Genomic DNA, 22,000 nt, shown 5'->3' with positions numbered 1-22,000 from the left:
TTTCTACCAGGATGACATACTTTGGAAAAGACAAAGTTAGTCATGATGTAGTATGGAACAAGGTTCTGTCAAGACTACAAGAGCGGAGGCTCCCCATAAAAAAAGAGAAATGTGTAAATTCAGGGTTGGTTCTGTGTCCTATCTTGGCCATTCTGTTTCTAGCGATGGTATCAGCCCAAAAATGTACTTGGCATAAGGGATATCACAAGCGCCAACACGAATCAATAAGGATCAAGTCAAATTGTTCCTTAGTTTATCGGAGTACTATTCAAAGTTTATACAGAATTTTGGAAGTGTTTTGCAGCCATTGAGACTGTTACTTAAAAAAAGGTGCAGATTTTGTTTGGTCTGAGTATTGTATTGATGCTTTCAACAAGGTTAAGACGGAAATTTCATTTATGCCAACTTTGGGGCACATTGATGTGACAAAAAACTATTTTAACTATGGATGCAATTGTGAAAGAACTGGGTCCTGTACTTTTGCAAACAATTGATGGCAATGAGGGAGTAATTGATTTGCATCGCACTCCCTCAGGGGTGCAGAGGAACGTTACTCCATGATCGAGCATGAGGCGCTAGCATGTGGGGCATTTATCATTTCAGATTCTATCTTTGGGGTTGTCTTTCCTTGTGAGGACTGACCATAAACCTCTGGTTGATATATTTGCATGCAGGGATGTTGAGAATACCACACCCAGAATAAGTATATGGATTGAGAAACTGTGGGAGTACAATTTTATTGTGGAGTACTTACCTGGTTTGAGAAATGTTCCTGCTGAGTACTTGTTCAGAATGCCTCTGGACAAGTTTGGTCCAGATGGTGCTGAACCTTCTGTGTCATGGGTCAGAAACCAGCTCTCAACAAATCTGAATGGCAGACTGGTGTTGCCAATTATGACTCTAGAAAGATTGTTATGGACTTTGTGGTCAGTGGTTGGCCTTTCTTCACAAATATTTCCCAGTGTGCAAAGGATTTTGGAATGTACGTGATGAATTATGCATTGTAGTGGAGGATCTCTATAGGGGTGAGAGTGCTTAAATACATATTTTTATCATTACCACTTTTTAAATACTGCAGGGATTTCGAAGTTGTGAATAATTTTGAAAAAAATCAATTCCCGTTTTTAGGTCCCACCAGAAACAGGGCATACACTTGTCTGCAATATATTTTGTTATCTCAGCAGGGGCTCAGATCCTGCCCTTTGTTTACCATTGGTTGGCTTTATCTTCACTCTCATTACCTTGCTTCTCTTTCATCAGCTCTTACCAGCTTCTCTTCCTATGTTATTGTTTGTCCCTCCTTGAAGCATGGCCCTGGGACTGCTTCTGTGTCCATTACATGTACTCCCACTGCTCATGCTCTGATTGAGGTACTTTCTTTCCTTTTTGCTTCCCCCATTGATTTGTCTGTCAGCGTTGCTTGTTCCTGTCACTTTTGCTTATCCCCCCATCCTTTTTGCTTCTCCTGTTATAGTTGCTTTCCCCATTGTTGTTGCTGGTTTACAGTTGTTGTTGCTTCTCTGTCTGTCTCCTCCCTCTTGTGTCGTTGCCTAATCCATCGCTGCTTGCCTGTTGTTGCATTTCCTGTTCTTATTGCTTCCACCACCCCATATTGTTGCTTGCCTAGTCCCACCGGTACTCCTCCCATGGTTGTGGCTTGCTAGCCTGCTAGCCAATTTTACTGCTCTTCAATTTTACAGCATGTGGGCTTGTGGAAGCATACCATCTGCATGAGGCAGGGCCTCAAGCATCATTTACCAGTCATTTAAGCAAATTGAGGTAGCTGGGTGATACGGCGCGCACACACACTAAGTAGACATAAGTAATCCAAATTATTCTGCTTAATCAACAATAAATCCTGTGTGCTGAGCAGGAAGAAAATTCACCAATTCATCTTCTGTAGGAGCAAGTCCAAAACATGATCAAAAGGTCCCGGCACTCCCAAAATAATCCTATGCTAAGTTCCTTTGTGTGAGTTCTGCCAAAATCCTTAATTCTTATATAGCTTTTCAGAAGTCCTCATGTTTTCTAGCCAACACATGTTTCTTCTGTGCTGTAAGTACACCAGCAGACTTCATCAGGGCTATAATAATAATTATAAATACCATAGTAAACCCATATAGGGTCAGTATCAAACCGTCACCATGGTCGCAGCGAACTTAACACCAAAGTGTACAAAACCGAACCTGGCATGGGGACGCTCACAAATTTAACACCACTCCCCATCTTAGCCAAAAAAGCAAAACCCGCTGTTTGCATGTTTAGTTGACCTCATGTCGATCTTTGACTGGGTCCCACTTGACTAGGAGCGGTTCGTGCAGGTAAGAGTGGGGCATGGTGGTGGTGGTGGGGGGTAGACTCGACAGACGACGATGAGGGAAAATTAATTATTTATTTAATTTTCCCTTGTAGTCTGTAGAGATGCCCCCCCCCCCACCGCGCCCACCGCTGTTACCTGCATGAGCTGCTCCTGCACTTGGCCCCCTATGAGTGAAACTGGAAGAATAGGGCATCCAAAGATATGTGTTAAGGGCAATCATAGCACTGTGAACAGAAACTGGGGCTCAGGTTAAAATAGAAGACGGCAGCGGAGTTATGAAAAAATCGATACACTGAAGGGCCTTAAGCAGGGTTGCATGCTAGCCCCAAGTCTGTTTAATTTTCATCTAGCAAACCTTGAATGTTCCCTTCCACAAGAGAAATGCCGCCCTCCAAACTTGGCAATAGAGAAAATAGTATGCTTACAGTATACTAATGATACTGTTCTCTTGAGCCAAACTCCAATTGGCTTGCAACACAGTATGAACTCACTAAAAACCTATATGGACCAGCAAGGCTAGAGCTGAACTTAAATAAAAACAAATTGGTCTGCCTTGTCAATACCAAGTACAAGTCATTTACCTGGTTCATTGAGGACAAACAGGTTGAGGTTGCATCCACTTACAAGTATATGGCCATCAACATGGAACATTAGATGGCCTTTAAACATCATCTTTACAAAAGGGGGTGGTGATGGACAGAGTATCTGAGTTAATCAGAACACTCCTACCCAGTCAACAGATCAGGGCTTGATCCATCACCGTTTTTTAGCTCACTGCACCATCCCAGTTCAGAACCTGGCTATATGCAAATTAGTCTGTCCCTGGCCCAGTGCATCATGGGAACAGGGCAGACCAAACTACCAAGCCAATTCTTCACTGGAAAGGAAACAAGCTTCTGAATCATTTTGTCCACCATGGAAGGGTATACTCAGATGTGAGTCCCTTGCTCATTGCACCATCAGGATTCAAGCAAGCCGGGCCGACGACGCCTGAAATGGCAGAAACCGGTCCCCGGAAGCTTGTTTCCTTCCCAGTATAAGAATTGGCTTGGTAGTTTGGTTTGCCCTGTTCCCATCATGCACTGGGACAGGAACAGACTAATTTGCATATAGCCAAGTTCTGAGCTGGGATGGTGCAGTGAGCTAAAAAACGGTGATGGATCAAGCCCTGATCTTTGGACTGGGTAAGAGTGGTCTGCTTAATTCAGGCACTCTGTTCATCACCACCCCCTTTTCTGAATCATTTTGTCCACCATAAGCGTGGAAGGGTATACTCAGATGTGAGTCCCTTGCTCATTGCACCATCAGGATTCAAGCAAGCCGGGCCGACGACGCCTGAAATGGCAGAAACCGGTCCCCGGAAGCTTGTTTCCTTCCCAGTATAAGAATTGGCTTCGTAGTTTGGTTTGCCCTGTTCCCATCATGCACTGGGACAGGAACAGACTAATTTGCATATAGCCAAGTTCTGAGCTGGGATGGTGCAGTGAGCTAAAAAACGGTGATGGATCAAGCCCTGATCTTTGGACTGGGTAAGAGTGGTCTGCTTAATTCAGGCACTCTGTTCATCACCACCCCCTTTTCTGAATCATTTTGTCCACCACAAGCGTGGAAGGGTATACTCAGATGTGAGTCCCTTGCTCATTGCACCATCAGGATTCAAGCAAGCCGGGCCGACGACGCCTGAAATGGCAGAAACCGGTCCCCGGAAGCTTGTTTCCTTCCCAGTATAAGAATTGGCTTGGTAGTTTGGTTTGCCCTGTTCCCATCATGCACTGGGACAGGAACAGACTAATTTGCCCACTTGTGGGACACCCCCCGCGCCGCACGGCCACCAGCTGATGCGTGTGCCCCTCCGCTGTGCGCTGCCTCGCTGCCTGTCTTGCCTGCATTGTGCTTGAGTTCCCTTGTCTCTCCCCTTGTTTTGCGCCACCTGCAATTTGTGCTTGTTTCTTCATCCCCCAGTCTTTTTTTTGCCCGTGTTTAGCGTGTTGGGAAGAATCTGTGCTTGTTTTTTCTTGTCTCTCCCCTTGTTTTGCGCCACCTGTAATTTGTGCTTGTTTCTTTATCCCCCAGTCTTTTTTGGCCCGTATTTAGCGTGTTTTGTGACGAATTTGTGCCTGTTTCGCCGTCCCCGGTCCTGTTTCCCGCCTCCCTCGCCGCCCCCGCTTCCCGCCACCACTTGCGACCCCGCCCCTTTTTTCCTTGTGTTCCCTCCCCGCTCCCGCCTCCCAGCTGACCCGCCCACCCGCGCACTTCGCCTTAAATGGCGACCGTGCGAACGCGCAGCGGTCACGCGCAGCGGGCGCGCCGATTGTGCGCCGAAGGCGCGCCAAAGGTAAGCCCGTCTGCGCCCGTCCGCGACCGGACCGCGACCAGCGCCAGGACCCCTGGCCCCCACCGACGGAAGCCGACCCGACGAACCTACAGCGCCGCCGACCTCAGCGCACTCAACACCGGCCGATTCCCAGGATGTCACCGAGCCGCCCCAAAGCACACCCACGGACCCTTCAGCTGCCACGCCTGCAAATTCACCTGCATCCGGACCTTCCCTGAACCCACCAAGCCGAACTCCAGCAGCACCCACCTCAAGTGCATCCTGCTCAACACCCGCTCCGTCCACAGACACGCCGTAGAACTCTGGAACCTGCTCGACACCACCACCCCCGACGTTGCCTTCATCACCGAGACCTGGATGAACACCTCCTCAGCCCCAGACATCGCCATCGCCATCCCAGAGGGCTACAAGATCACCCGGAGGGACCGAAACGCCAACCAGACCGGAGGAGGCATCGCCATCATCCACAGAGACACCATCCGCATCACTACCAACACCGATGACACCCTCACCACCGCTGAACACCTGCACTTCCAGATCCACATCAACCCGAAGACCACCCTCAGAGGCACCCTGATCTACCGACCCCCGGGACCACGCACACGATTCAGCGAGGACATCGCCGACTTCATCAGCCCGCACGCTCTCCCCTCCGCCGACTACATCCTCCTGGGGGACCTCAACTTCCACCTGGAGAACAACAACGACCGCAACACCATCAGCCTTCTCGACAACCTCGACAACCTCGGACTCAAGCAACTGGTGACCACCCCCACCCACCTCGCCGGACACACACTCGACGCCGTCTTCTCATCCAGCAAAGACGTCACCTTCAGCCACGCAACAGGACTCCACTGGACGGACCACAGCTGCGTCCACTTCACCTTCAGAAGAACGACGATCCACCACCACCAGCAACAGGTTGCTCGAAGAAGCTGGAACAAGATCACAGCCGACCAGCTCACTGCTTCCCTGAGCCAGCACCCTCCCGCCAACTCAGCGAACCCCAGCCAGGCCGCCGACAACCTCACGAAATGGATCAACGACTGCGCGGACGAACTCGCCCCTCTGAGAACCCCACCCAGCCGATCATGCAGCAGAAAAACACCATGGTTCACCGACGAACTCAAGAGCTCCAAGAAGAACTGTCGAGCCCTCGAGAAAGCCTGGAGAAGGGAACCAACGACGGACAACATGAACACCCTCAAGCTCGCCACCCGGAAACACCACCAACTGATCCGCGCCACCAAGAAAAATGCATACAAGGACCGGCTGGACAACAACGCACACAACTGCAAGGAACTCTTCAACATCGTGAAAGAGCTATCCAACCCCAACGCCGGAAACAACGACATCACCCCGTCGCAAGAACTCTGCAACTCCCTCGCGTCCTACTTCCACAACAAGATCACGGACATACACAACAGCTTCAACAACCAACCAACGCAAGCCACAACCGCAACGACGCCACCCACCACCACCCTCCGCACCTGGACCCCGATCAGCACCGAAGACACCATCCGCACCATGAACTCCATCCACTCCGGATCTCCGACTGACCCCTGCCCTCACCACGTCTTCAACAAAGCCGACGCTGTCCTCGCACCCCACCTGCGGGACATCATCAACACCTCCTTCGACTCCGCCACCTTCCCTGAGAGCTGGAAGCACGCCGAACTCAGCGCTCTCCTCAAGAAACCCACAGCAGACCCCACCGACCTCAAGAACTACCGCCCCATCTCGCTCCTCCCGTTCCCGGCCAAAGTCATCGAGAAGACCGTCAACAAACAGCTGGCCGCCTTCCTCGAGACGAATGGATCCCTCGACCCCTCACAGTCCGGCTTCCGAGCAAACCACAGCACCGAGACCGCCCTCATCGCCGCCACCGACGACCTTCGAACCCTGATGGACAACGGAGAAACAGCGGCCCTCATCCTCCTGGACCTCTCCGCGGCTTTCGACACTGTCTGCCACCGCACCCTAATACAGCGCCTCAGCAACACCGGAATCCAGGAGAAGGCACTGGAATGGATCACCTCCTTCCTCAACGGAAGAACACAAAGAGTCCGCCTACCACCGTACAAATCAGAGGCCACCGAAGTCATCTGCGGCGTCCCTCAAGGATCCTCACTGAGCCCCACCCTCTTCAACGTCTACATGAGCCCCCTCGCGGCCATCGCACGCCAACACAACCTCAACATAATCTCCTACGCCGACGACACCCAGCTGATCCTCTCCCTGACCAACGACCCCGCCACCGCCAGAGCCAACCTGCACGAAGGGATGAGAGACGTGGCCGAATGGATGACGACCAGCCGCCTGAAACTGAACTCAGACAAGACGGAGGTCCTCATCCTGGGCTCCACGCCCTCCGCCTGGGACGACTCCTGGTGGCCCCCCGCACTGGGCACCGCACCCAAACCGACAGACCACGCACGCAACCTGGGCTTCATCCTGGACTCCTCCCTCTCCATGACCAGACAAGTCAACGCCGTCTCCTCGTCATGCTTCAACATCCTGCGCATGCTACGTAAGATCTTCCAGTGGATCCCCACCGAGACGAGGAAGACGGTCACCCAAGCCCTCGTCACCAGCCGTCTGGACTACGGCAACGCCCTCTACGCCGGAACCACGGCAAAACTCCAGAAGAGACTCCAGCGGATCCAGAACGCCTCGGCGAGACTCATCCTCGACATCCCCCGACGCAGCCACATCTCCGGACACCTGAGAGACCTGCACTGGCTCCCGGTCAACAAGAGAATCACCTTCCGACTCCTCACCCACGCACACAAAGCCCTACACGACCAAGGCCCGAGCTACCTCAACAACCGGATCAACTTCTACACTCCCAAGCGCCTCCTCAGATCAACCAACCACGCCCTCGCCGCCGTCCCCCGCATCCGAAGAGCGACAGCAGGAGGAAGATCCTTCTCCCACCTGGCCGCCAAGACCTGGAACTCACTTCCGACCAACCTGCGCCTGACCCAAGACCACCTCTCCTTCAGGAAGAAGCTCAAGACCTGGCTGTTCGAGCAGTAGCGGCACCCCCCCCCCCCCCCAGCGCCTTGAGACCCTACGGGTGAGTAGTGCGCTCTACAAATGACCTGATTGATTGATTGATTGGATTGATTTGCATATAGCCAAGTTCTGAGCTGGGATGGTGCAGTGAGCTAAAAAACGGTGATGGATCAAGCCCTGATCTTTGGACTGGGTAAGAGTGGTCTGCTTAATTCAGGCACTCTGTTCATCACCACCCCCTTCTCTGAATCATTTTGTCCACCATAAGCGTGGAAGGGTATACTCAGATGTGAGTCCCTTGCTCATTGCACCATCAGGATTCAAGCAAGCCGGGCCGACGACGCCTGAAATGGCAGAAACCGGTCCCAGGAAGCTTGTTTCCTTCCCAGTATAAGAATTGGCTTGGTAGTTTGGTTTGCCCTGTTCCCATCATGCACTGGGACAGGAACAGACTAATTTGCATATAGCCAAGTTCTGAGCTGGGATGGTACAGTGAGCTAAAAAACGGTGATGGATCAAGCCCTGATCTTTGGACTGGGTAAGAGTGGTCTGCTTAATTCAGGCACTCTGTTCATCACCACCCCCTTTTCTGAATCATTTTGTCCACCATAAGCGTGGAAGGGTATACTCAGATGTGAGTCCCTTGCTCATTGCACCATCAGGATTCAAGCAAGCCGGGCCGACGACGCCTGAAATGGCAGAAACCGGTCCCCGGAAGCTTGTTTCCTTCCCAGTATAAGAATTGGCTTGGTAGTTTGGTTTGCCCTGTTCCCATCATGCACTGGGACAGGAACAGACTAATTTGCATATAGCCAAGTTCTGAGCTGGGATGGTGCAGTGAGCTAAAAAACGGTGATGGATCAAGCCCTGATCTTTGGACTGAGTAAGAGTGGTCTGCTTAATTCAGGCACTCTGTTCATCACCACCCCCTTTTCTGAATCATTTTGTCCACCATAAGCGTGGAAGGGTATACTCAGATGTGAGTCCCTTGCTCATTGCACCATCAGGATTCAAGCAAGCCGGGCCGACGACGCCTGAAATGGCAGAAACCGGTCCCCGGAAGCTTGTTTCCTTCCCAGTATAAGAATTGGCTTGGTAGTTTGGTTTGCCCTGTTCCCATCATGCACTGGGACAGGAACAGACTAATTTGCATATAGCCAAGTTCTGAGCTGGGATGGTGCAGTGAGCTAAAAAACGGTGATGGATCAAGCCCTGATCTTTGGACTGGGTAAGAGTGGTCTGCTTAATTCAGGCACTCTGTTCATCACCACCCCCTTTTCTGAATCATTTTGTCCACCATAAGCGTGGAAGGGTATACTCAGATGTGAGTCCCTTGCTCATTGCACCATCAGGATTCAAGCAAGCCGGGCCGACGACGCCTGAAATGGCAGAAACCGGTCCCCGGAAGCTTGTTTCCTTCCCAGTATAAGAATTGGCTTGGTAGTTTGGTTTGCCCTGTTCCCATCACGCACTGGGACAGGAACAGACTAATTTGCATATAGCCAAGTTCTGAGCTGGGATGGTGCAGTGAGCTAAAAAACGGTGATGGATCAAGCCCTGATCTTTGGACTGGGTAAGAGTGGTCTGCTTAATTCAGGCACTCTGTTCATCACCACCCCCTTTTCTGAATCATTTTGTCCACCATAAGCGTGGAAGGGTATACTCAGATGTGAGTCCCTTGCTCATTGCACCATCAGGATTCAAGCAAGCCGGGCCGACGACGCCTGAAATGGCAGAAACCGGTCCCCGGAAGCTTGTTTCCTTCCCAGTATAAGAATTGGCTTGGTAGTTTGGTTTGCCCTGTTCCCATCATGCACTGGGACAGGAACAGACTAATTTGCATATAGCCAAGTTCTGAGCTGGGATGGTGCAGTGAGCTAAAAAACGGTGATGGATCAAGCCCTGATCTTTGGACTGGGTAAGAGTGGTCTGCTTAATTCAGGCACTCTGTTCATCACCACCCCCTTTTCTGAATCATTTTGTCCACCATAAGCGTGGAAGGGTATACTCAGATGTGAGTCCCTTGCTCATTGCACCATCAGGATTCAAGCAAGCCGGGCCGACGACGCCTGAAATGGCAGAAACCGGTCCCAGGAAGCTTGTTTCCTTCCCAGTATAAGAATTGGCTTGGTAGTTTGGTTTGCCCTGTTCCCATCATGCACTGGGACAGGAACAGACTAATTTGCATATAGCCAAGTTCTGAGCTGGGATGGTGCAGTGAGCTCAAAAACGGTGATGGATCAAGCCCTGATCTTTGGACTGGGTAAGAGTGGTCTGCTTAATTCAGGCACTCTGTTCATCACCACCCCCTTTTCTGAATCATTTTGTCCACCATAAGCGTGGAAGGGTATACTCAGATGTGAGTCCCTTGCTCATTGCACCATCAGGATTCAAGCAAGCCGGGCCGACGACGCCTGAAATGGCAGAAACCGGTCCCCGGAAGCTTGTTTCCTTCCCAGTATAAGAATTGGCTTGGTAGTTTGGTTTGCCCTGTTCCCATCATGCACTGGGACAGGAACAGACTAATTTGCATATAGCCAAGTTCTGAGCTGGGATGGTGCAGTGAGCTAAAAAACGGTGATGGATCAAGCCCTGATCTTTGGACTGGGTAAGAGTGGTCTGCTTAATTCAGGCACTCTGTTCATCACCACCCCCTTTTCTGAATCATTTTGTCCACCATAAGCGTGGAAGGGTATACTCAGATGTGAGTCCCTTGCTCATTGCACCATCAGGATTCAAGCAAGCCGGGCCGACGACGCCTGAAATGGCAGAAACCGGTCCCCGGAAGCTTGTTTCCTTCCCAGTATAAGAATTGGCTTGGTAGTTTGGTTTGCCCTGTTCCCATCATGCACTGGGACAGGAACAGACTAATTTGCATATAGCCAAGTTCTGAGCTGGGATGGTGCAGTGAGCTAAAAAACGGTGATGGATCAAGCCCTGATCTTTGGACTGGGTAAGAGTGGTCTGCTTAATTCAGGCACTCTGTTCATCACCACCCCCTTTTCTGAATCTTTAAACATCATCTAGCTGCTATGCAGGCAAAAGTACAGTTGTTAATATTTGAGTTGAAGCTGCTGAAAAAGAAACTTAGCTGCCCTTCTTTCAGTCACCTACTAACAGTAATGGCAGCTCACTTCGTGCCAAAAGTGGCATACTGCATGGAAACGATGCATGGTAGGGGAAACAGAAATGCTCAACAATCTCCAAACAAATATCTGCAAATCCGTTTTTTCCATTCCAAGTACTACATCTCCATCCCATGTCTGCCTTGAATTTGGCTTAAAAAAGCAAATGTTACAAAGAATGAATGCTTTTGTCAAACTATGCTGGAGATTGCGTGTCTCTGAGAGAGGCACATTGAGCTAACTATGTTGGATAGAAATTGAGGAACTACAGAAGAACAAACAAAAAAACTGTTGTGGAGAATACCTAGGACAGGCAATAGATTAACTAGTTATTCGAAATGCAGGGTCCAGTAGCATGGAAAAATCAGCCTTTTGTTGAATAACTAACTCTGCTACCAGATTTCTGTTTCATTGAAATTACTTTTCATTAACTTACAAATGACTTAAATTAACTTTCCAAAGAGACTCATATAAAAGCCTGCGACCCCAAGAGTACATGAAATGAAATGAAGGTTTTTATAGAGCGAATGTATGCCGTGGCGTGTTAGCTCTTGCTACCATGGAGGGCAACTTGGAATTCAACTAGCCAGTTTAGTACGAGTAAATAACTAGGTTTTAAATTATTTCCTGAACTGTAGTAGATTGTTTTGGTTTCTAAGATGCAGGGGCAGGGAATTCAATAGCCTGAGGGCTAGATGTCGGAAACTTCTACCGCCCCACTTCAACGGCTTTACCCTCTATACTACGAGCAGAGACGCCGATGCCGAGCGGAGGCTTCTCTGTGGGGTATAGCGCTTAATGTGTTGGTTGATCTGGGCATGTCCCGCCCTATTCAGGGCCTTGAGTACGATACACATAGATTTAAACTGGATCCTCGCCGGAATGGGTAGCCAATGCAGTTGTTCCCTAATGACTTGACTTATAGGACTGAATTTAGGGAGTTTTAGTAGGAGCCGGGCGGCAGTATTTTGCAGAGTCTGTAGCTTATGTATCACACTCTTTTTGGCTCCAAGGTAGAGTGAGTTGCAGTAGTCTATTTTTTACAAAATCAAGGCAGTAACAACTGTTTTCCTGAGGGGCATAGGAATAAAAGGTAGCATCTTCCAAAGGATTTTTAAAGTGTAAAAGCACGAAGAGGAGATGCTGTTGACCTGGTCTGACAGTGAAAGAAGGTCGTCGATCAGGACTCCAAGGTTTTTTACCTTCTTTACGGGCTGGGAGCAGGGCCCTGCTGTCTCCAGCCACCAAGAGGAATTTCAAAGGTATTTGTCACTTCCAGACATAACCACTTCAGTCTTCGTTTCAATTTTAAGCAGTTATCCTGTATCCAGCTGATGATATGGCTCATGCAAAGGTTAAAACGTGCTGCCACATTCTCTGGTTTGTGGCTAGGGAGACAACAATTTGCATGTCGTCAGCGTAGCAAATGGCAGGGAAACCGAGGGAGCTTATAAGTTTGGCCAATGGGGTAACATATACGTTAAACAGGGTCGGGGAAACTGATGTTCCCTGAGGTATTCCACACGGCATAGCGTAGGGGAGTGATTTATGCTTGTCCAGCATTACAGGTTTTTCTCTGTTAATTATATATGACTGAAGGATATCTGCAGCTTTATCAACAATCCCTATTTCGTCCAGCCGCTGAAGAAGTATACGGTGGTCCACCGTATCGAACAAGGCTGATAAGTCGAGCAAAATTAGTATGGCCTTCCCTCCCTGATCTAATTGGACACGTAGATTTTCAGTAGCTGCGATCAATGCAGATTCAGTACTGTGCAGCGGCCTAAATCCATGTTGTGCTGGATCAAGTTTGTCATTTGTTTCTATAAAAGACAACAGTTCCTAGTTTAGTGCTTTTTCTAGAATTTTTGACAGAAATTGTAAGCAGGTGATGGGACGATAATTAGCGGCTTATGAGCGGTGAAGTCGTATTTTTTAAGATAGGTCTTACTAGGGACTTTTTCCACTCAACAGGGAAATGTCCTAAGTTGAGGATGTTGTTCAGAAGAGGTGTCAGGTAATTAGCGACAGTATTGGGGACAATATGGAGGACCATGGCTGGCAGGGGTCCAAAGGAGAACCTGACTTAGTTGCCATAATAATCTTTTCGACTCTATCCAGTGTTAGGGGACTAAACTCTTGTCAGCCAATTTTTCACAGGCCCTAAAACATCAGTTCATGCTGGACTGCTTTGGGCATTTAGACACCATAGATTTCATCCCAATCTGGAAGGGCCTGTTAGAAAACTCAAATTGTTGCCTATGTGGATAAAAACAAGAGACAATAGTACATATTCTTTGTCTATGCCCAGAGGTCATAGCCCTAAGGGCAAAGTAATTGAAGCCTGAAACTTAATATTCACACCTGCCGACAAGCAGTAACTACCTAACTTACTGTAACTTGGCCTCTTTTCCAACTCGCAAGAAATCCGGCTAAAAAACATTCTTCCGGTGGTATGGACCGACCATCATGTAATTATGTTTGGTATTCCTATTAATAAAAAGCTTTCCCTGAATACATTTGTAAACGCACCTGCCAAATTTAAAGCTTGAAAAAGCATAGACAACTTGCTCCTCAAGGAACAACTTTCCTCAACCCAACCAGAAATCCCCTTAGATCTCAATATAGCATCAGTAACTTATGAAAATTGGCTGCAGAACGCATTTAATAGGCTGGTGCCGAACAAAACCCTCTCTAAAAACCGGCGATTTCCGTCTGCCCCGTGGTTCTCAGAAACACTCAGGGAACAAAAGAAACTATGTAGAAACCGGGATAGACAATGGCGCAAACTGTACTTGAGTCAGGAACAACTCCTTTATAAGGAGGCTCTCGCTAAATACTAACTCTTAATCACACAAGAAAAAAGTACCTACTACGTTGCACAGATTGAAGCTGAGAAAAATTACAACAAGCAGCTATTCAGAGTAGTCTCCGAATTATCCGGTTCCACATCCACGGCTGCCCCGGTTCCCTCTCAGTCACTGTGCGACTCCCTAGCAGATTACTTCTTTAAAAAAGTAAATAATATTTATTCAAAATGCACTACCCAGACAAACTCTACGAATTTGTCTTTTACAGAGGATGTACCTGAACATTTGTTAGTACAATTTGCTAATACAACATCAGACCAGATTCTCAACCTTATGTCTTCAATTCAATCAGGTTCAGCTAATGACCCCTGCCCGCCGGCTGTACTTACACCCGTTGCTGATCAGGTGGTATCGGTTTTGACGAACATTTTTAATTCCATGTTCACTTCAGGTATTTATCCTACTTCCTGGAAAAAAAACATTCTGAAACCCTTACTGAAAAAATGTTGACCCTGAAGACACTAAAAACTACAAGCCCATAGCCAGCCTACCTTTTCCAGCTAAAATTGTTGAGAAGGTAATGAACAGCCAACTCTCGAAATTTATTGAAGAACATCACCTATTAGATGATACCCAGTTTGGTTTCCGTAGAGGACAAGGAACAGAAACCGCGCTCATTAAGGCGTCGGAAGATATCAGAATTATCTTGGACCGGGCGGAACTGCAGTTCTCATTTTACTGGACCTCACAGCCGCTTTTGATCACAACATCTTGATCAACTGTGTCACTAAAATGGGCATCCAACTCAAGGCACGAGACCTGCTGTCATCCTTTCTTATCTCACTCACCAATTCGGTAAATTTGGGCACTTTTCACTCAGCCCAACTGGCCCTCCTGTGTGGTGTACCACAAGGTTCATTGCTGAGTCCGACACTTTTTAACATATACGTGTCGGACTTAGCCAGAATCATTAAAGCACACGGGATGGCCCTTACATCTTTAGCCGATGATACACAACTGGTACTGGCAATAAATAACAACGGTGAAAAAGTGGCAGCCGAGTTCCAAGAAGGCATGCTGGCCATCAGTAGGTGATTGGCCAGCAATTGACTTAAGTTGAACTCTAACAAAACTGAGGTCATGATAATCTGCAAGCTATTTCCCGTCTAGTCTCAGTCCTGGTGGCCTCATACTTTGCCCCCCCCCCCCCGACTCCAGTCACCAAGGTCAGGAACCTGGGGATCATATTTGACAATAGATTGACCTTTTCACCGCATGCCAACTCGGTAGTCTAGGCCTCATTTTTCAAACTACGAATGATAAAGAAAATTCTACCTTTCCTTCCTCTGAATGCCGGAAAGGCTCTGGTCAGTACTCTAATCATGTCCTCTATAGACTATTGTAATGGGCTATTTGCAAATGCACAAAGAAGGTCATCCAAAAGCTGCAATTGGTCCAAAACGCATCAGCCAGAATGTTATCCAGAACTCCCAAGTTTAAGCCTACCTCTCATGTCATCAAAAAGTATCACTGGCTCTCGGTGGAGAATCGCACTAAATTTAAGGCTTTGTGCATCGCCTTTAAGGACCTCAATTTCTAATAAAGGAGCTAGCAATCTACACTCCTAACCGGGCTTTACGCTCAGCCACTGCACTCTTGCAGAAGGTTCCCCGCGTCAAGCGATTTATCATCACCACGGCTAAACTTTGGAACTCACTTCCGTTACAGATCAGATCATGTCAGTTTTTGCTTACCTTTAGAAAAAAGTCCAAAACCTGGCTATTCAATATATAACACACTCCACCCAGCATATACTGCTGTCCGTAGCGCCGCAACACCTACGTGTATTTGAGCGCTTTACAAATCTCAAAAATAAATAAATAAATAACATCCACCACCTTAGCTTGCCAGGGAACAACATTCTTTATACCTATATTAAAGAATCTCAGGTACATCGGGACAGAGAATGGACACAACTAGTAGGCATTTTAGAAGCATCTTGCACAAAGCACATGCCCTTTACAATCTGAAACAAGGGGACACAAAAGAAGTACCTCACAGTTCAATGAGGGTCCCCTTGTCTCAAGTTAATAACATATAACGCTCTTTTGCACTACATGAGGATGGACCCATAAAGAAATGAGCCATGCAAGGAAATCAGTGGACCCCCCCACATTTTGTAAATAGTATGTTTTACTAGTTTATATCATCATATTTGACTGTGTTTGTTACTGTATGAACCAGTATTACTCTCCGCTGTATGGAATGGTTTTAATTAACTATGCAAATATATAAACATATTTACTTACTATGGGATCGCATTTTTGGTATGCTCCTAGTTGATGCATGTTGCTGGGTGGTGCCGCTCCATAAAATCACAGGATATTGAATGACTGTGCAGGTATAGTTTGAACAGATACAGAAATCATATGACACAATTGCTATGTTGACATGAAATGTAAGGGGACTAATAATTACATAAAAGAGGGCAAGAGTGGATGCGTTCCTTTGTAGGCAGATAATAGAAGTTGCATGCTTGCAGGAGATGCATCTGATTTCAGATAAGATGTTAAAGGTTCAATGCAAATGGATAGGTCGATTCTATCATGCTGGGCTCAGTACAGACGCAGGAGGAGTGGGATTTTGGATTGCCCCCAGAGTACCTCTAGCAGTGCGCAAAGTCCACACAGATGTGGAAGACAAGACAGATTCTAAGTATGACATAGTAGTATAAATGGTAGAGTTAAAACACTGGTGTGCATGTATCCTCTGAAGTCTGATGTCCCGTATTGTTGCAGGGATTCTGCAAATACACAGAACTATGCGCAGGATCATGGGACCTCGGTGTATAGGGGCTAATCCTTCCTACCGCCTTAGTACCCACGAGCCCAAGACCTACTAGCTATAGTGTCTCACTCGCTCCCCTACTCACAAATGGAGAAACCAATGATTGGACACCCCAGAACACAACACTCCAGGATCTCTCAGGAATCGCGGTAACAAGACACACCTTTTTGCTTTACTCTCATACTTGTCCTGGTAGTGAGACAAAATATCGAAATTAAAATATCGATATACAATAATATCGATGTTTTAATTTCGATGGTATAGAATATCGATGTCCAAAATATCGACAGACAGAATATCGTTTTTTTTAGGTATGTATGTTACTAATATCGAAAATATCTAAATTTTTACCCCTACGCTATCCAACGCTTTCCCTACTGTTGCACCCTCTGGAGTTGGAATAGTAATTTTTACCCCTACGCTATCCATCGCTTTCCCTACTGTTGCACCCTCTGGAGTGGGAATAGTAATTTTTACCCCTACGCTATCCAACACTTTCCCTACTGTTGCACCCTCTGGAGTTGGAATAGTAATTTTTACCCCTACGCTATCCAACGCTTTCCCTACTGTTGCACCCTCTGGAGTGGGAATAGTAATTTTTACCCCTACGCTATCCAACGCTTTCCCTCGTTTTAAATTTATTTTAAATGTATATGTATTAGTTATAATTTTTTAAATATGTTTTAATGTTTTTATTCAATATTTGTAAAATTATATGTATTTTTAAACTATTTTTACAGTATTATTAATACATTTAAAAAACGATATTTTTACTTTTGATATTTTTGTACTACGATATAAAAATTTCAATATTTTTGTACTTACCTTTATCAAGATATAACTCCGATATTTTTGACTTCGATATTTTTGTATCGATATTTTTGTAGGTAGATATTCTGTCTGTCGATATTATGTCATAGATTCACTTGTCCTCAATAAGATCTGATAGAGACATTAAGATAGTTTAAAATATTTATTTTAACTTATGTGCTGTAAAATGCAGTGTATGTGCCACAACTAGCAGCAGAATGCATACTATTAATACAGTTAGCATTGCAGTAAGGCCATATATCAATAAGGGAGATGTCATTTTATAAAGACAAAGACAGTGGATAAAGGACTTTAGGGCCTAACCACCCTCCCCTTGGTAAGCATAGGTATTAATATATAATAAAATATCTCTGGGCTTTGTCAGCAGACCCCATACCTCAGGTCATAGATCATATTTCTACATCACATGTGCGGATTGCTCTTCTCCCTGGAAAGACCCCTCTCCAAGTGTGTTGTACCTAAACATGCATCCCCATAATATCAAAGTACGAGTCTCCTACAAAAACAGCTGGATTGGTATGTTTTGTCTGAGTGCTAGGGCCTGACCAGCACAGAATAACAAGGGACTGTGTTTATCCACCTTGCTCACAATGTTCAGACTAACTCCAGGGACGAGCTGAGAACGAGCACAGCAGAGAGTTCTCAAATGAAAGGCATAAACAGAGTCTTGCAAAAATAACACGATCAAAAGCAGTCATGGCTAACAGGCTCATGCTAACTTAAAGATGTCGACAATGACTCTAGCGACCATGTGACAGTACAGTTATGGTACCTTAAGGACATCTGCCTCCCAATATCCAGGCACTACAGTATTGTGGATGGCTGACTTTGATTGCATCCTAAATGGCAAACTGGACATGCAGAACCTGAAACACAACCAAAATATGACCCATTAACTATTACGGGCAATGGGCGATTTAGACATAATTGTTATTTGGAGGGCACACAGTCCCTTGGCCAATCACTGACATGTCCACTTGCAGTACAGTATAGGCCATTTAGAATGTAATCAAAGTCAGCCATCCACAATACTGCAGTGCCTGGATATTTGGAGACAGCTGTTCTTAAGGTACCACAACTGTACTTATAAACAAAAAGGGGAACGTGAGGGGAGAGGGCCTTTTGCCACTCTTAGTAGAGTGGTAGGTCCAGCGTCACAGGGGCCCCAATGAAAGTATTAAAAAATGAAATTACGCTGTTCCTCAGGGATAGGAGATACAGAGTCAGGAAAGACTGGAACCAACTAAGCTCCAGGTGGGGTCAGTGTTGGGAATCCATATGTTGGATTGTAATGCGCTCACACACCCTTGCACGTGTCATGCTTCATCATATGGGCTGCTCCTCATTGGGTTGGCGGTGCAATACCCAATGCGCTCCTTCAGAAGGGGCACTTTATCGGAGATCTTTTATCCAACAGCCGTTTGGTGAAGTGCAGGTGTGGGGCCCGAACTGTGTAGATGTGGTGAGGTGATCTAAATAGGGTTGGGAGTACCTAGAAGGACACATTTATTCTGGGGTTCTCCTCCCTAAGTAAAAACAAAGAAGACAAGGCACTGATTCGAGTACAATGTCTCGTGTAGTGGCGTCCTTGTCAGAACGTGTGGGTCATTGTTATTTTGAGGGCACACAGTCCCTTGGCCAATCACTGACATGTCCACTTGCAGTACAGTATAGGCAAACATAGTGCTAAAATGAATACCTACATAGCAGCTACCATTGTTTGCCCTGCAGCAGCCAGAATTTCCCTCACATTTGGGAATCGTGATAATGGACATTCTGGCTCTCAATAATGGCACTGCTGCTACCCAGAGAGTAGAATAGTATTCCATAAAAGTGGTTGTCAGGGGTAAAGTCATAATCCGAGTATTTTCTCTCATTTAGCAATTGGAACATACTATCATCACAAAGGAGAAAGAACTCGAGGTTAAAAGATGGGCCTTGCACTGCTTGTGAACAGGGAATGGAACTGTATATATGCGCTGTAATGCGTGTATAAAAACCCCAGGTTAATCTTAACCAAATTGCCAAGGAAAAAGGAACATTGCAATCTATTTTATGACTTAAGTATCATTTTAATAAGAGAGTATCTCTAGAACGAATTCTAAATGTTTTTTATATTTTTATTTATCAGATGTTCTTTGGAAATCTTAAGTTGTGAGCTAGAATATCAAATACATTCCCTAGTGGAAACAGAGGAAATCTCTATAAGGAAAATAGAGGAATTGAGGTAAAATTAAACCGGCACTAGGTTACTATGGATTGAGAGGAGATATCTTCCTGGTATAACTCGATAAGAATATTATTTTAACCGTCATATTGGAATGGTCAAATAACAGTGATGCCACACAGAATTCACCAGGTGCCAAGTTTCTTTGATCTGGATGACCTGCCTGGAATTGATCCTATAAAAAAGGGGACCCAAGACCAAGAATACAAGAAGATTTTGATAAGACTTCCAGGAGCAGGTACACCTAGAAAAAAGATATTGATTAGGCCTGTAGATGCCAGGTCTATTATTGATTACAGCAAAAGAGAAATCATAAAGGTAAGTAATGAGTTTCAAGGGGAGGGTGTATTTGTGAAGTGGATAACCTTAGCGTGGTCACCTCTTTCTCTGATATTGAGATGTTGATGGGAGAAAAATATTGATCTTGTTTTTTGGGATACTTTCTTAGTTGTGAAAGTAGGCCTACTATTTGTGAGAGAAACTTAGGGACCTAATTACGAGAATTGCTCGGATAATTGAGTACCCCGCTCAACGTCCTTTGATACTGGGCACCGCCCCCCGGAAATAGACATTGTTTGGACCATAAAACTGGTAATTCGCATCCGAAGCATGCTATTTACGTTCCCTTCACCACCGCGCAGCATGTTAGATTCACTTGAGAACTCACCACGAAATGGCGCCTTATGTTAAATCAGCTCGGTCGGGTGCCTGCGCCAACCGTGCACTGTGCCAAAAGACAGCAATGGTCTTAAAAAGATCGCAAACCATCATAAGTTTAATCTAGAACAATTTGCACGTTACTTTTCATTCTTTTGAAGCTATACGGCACCGGATAATTGCACCACACACTCGCCCGGCACTTACGGCATGAAACGCCACGCTAGACCCGATTTCCCGACCATTCAAACTATGTCATTTCACTTCACGGGACCTTCTTGTCATCACGCAGGCTCAGCAACTGGCATGCCACTCCTTTACCTCCGAAGTACATGTTCTATCATATTCATGTGCCGTCCCCCTTAGTCCCCCCACTGCGCCGCAAATCGCATGTGATTTCACTTGATTTTACTTTGCATTTGTTGCTAACAGAGTAACATATGAAAACGCACTTTTGTCATGGATGGTCAGATATGTTACATGCCTAGCTCCTGTTACTTACTTTTATTCTTATTTTTCTTCCCTCGTTTTTTCCCTAACATAATTGTATGTAATATATGTGTAGGCCACACAAACTGTCTAAGATTTTCAAGATAAGCATATTAACTCTCTGTCCTGAAGATGATGCCATTTGTATCAGAATAGGCATCGAAACGTGGTCGACATATTAGCGTCATATGTATAATGAAAAGTAGAAATTGAATACAATGATGCTTTGAAATGTATTTTCGTCTGTTCACTGAACTACTAGTATACAGATCGCCTTGTTCGCTTTAACCCTATCCCCCTGTTTTGTCTTGTCCCCTGTGGGTTACTGGATGTACCCACTGTGTAAAAAATTCCTCTTTATCTTTGCAATTTTCTTTAATTAAAAATCCTGTCCAGCTGGACAAAGGTCATACTTACTATTGAGCGTATGTCTATCATTTTGCCAAGATCCCTGAACTACTAGGGACCACTGTTTTTTGAAATATATAAACTAATTACGAGAATGTCATGCAGTGCAGCACAACAAGTCACCTTGCTGCGCTGCAACCCATGACACGAAAAGGGCAGGAATGCACTGTATTTAAGGCAATACAGCACATTCCTGCCTTTTCCCCTGCTCTGGTGCCATTTCGGGAGTTTAGCGCCAAAGTAGGCATCCTTGCACCATGGTGCAAGGTTTCTTGTGTTGCATTCGGGATTGTTTTTGTGCAGGATGGGACACCTTACTGCACAAAAACAATCCTGAGAAGCATATTCCTTTTTCTATATGTGCTGCAGAATGCGTATTTTTTTCTGCGTATTCACAGGTTAACCAGTTCTGGTAAATCTGGGCATGCGTCAAAAACCATGAGAGTTGTGTGGGACTACCCATGCATGCCCATGAACGCTTCCCTTACGCAGAGTAAGGCAATGCAGCAGTTTATACTGCTTTGCTTTACTGCAGATTTGTGGAGCCACTCGGGGTCACGCAAAGTGACTTTTCGTGGCTTCATTAATCACATTTAAGGTTTACGTCACTTAGATACCAAGTTGCGTGATGCAAATGTGACACAAACTAGTTCATAAATAGTTCCCTTAGTGTTTACTTTTGTATTCTTTCTAAGCTCTAAGGATTAGCATAGACATAAAAAATATACCATGCAATTCTCTAAAGATAATAGCTGTTACATTGCTGTTAGTCTAATGTCATAAATATAGCACATTCATTATTATACATTGATATGTAATTTTCTCACAACAAACAATTGCCTTATTCCGCATATTTATTTGACTTAAAAACAAACTAGTTGTTATTTTATGATATCATCTATCATAGCAAACAATTGTGAAGTTCTGCATCCT

The 22,000-nt window shown here is 46.0% G+C and overlaps 1 protein-coding gene across 3 annotated transcripts in view; it reads left to right on the top strand.

The window, feature by feature from the left end:
• LOC144798550 (NACHT, LRR and PYD domains-containing protein 3-like) overlaps positions 1–22,000 on the top strand; it is a 925,301-nt gene that overhangs the window by 17,177 nt on the left and 886,124 nt on the right. Inside the window, exon 1 of one of the 3 annotated variants that reach the window (XM_078669486.1) lies at positions 19,418–19,751. The exons of 1 other annotated variant lie outside the window; for it this stretch is intronic. The gene's annotated coding sequence lies outside the window, so the exon portion shown is untranslated. Of the gene's footprint in view, positions 1–19,417; positions 19,752–22,000 lie in introns of those variants that run through there. One more of the 3 variants, XM_078669485.1, reaches the window with a different exon arrangement.

The sequence above is a fragment of the Lissotriton helveticus genome, chromosome 12 (assembly GCF_964261635.1).
Source record: "Lissotriton helveticus chromosome 12, aLisHel1.1, whole genome shotgun sequence".
NCBI lineage: Eukaryota > Metazoa > Chordata > Amphibia > Caudata > Salamandridae > Lissotriton > Lissotriton helveticus.
This window is presented reverse-complemented; position numbering and strand designations above follow the sequence as displayed.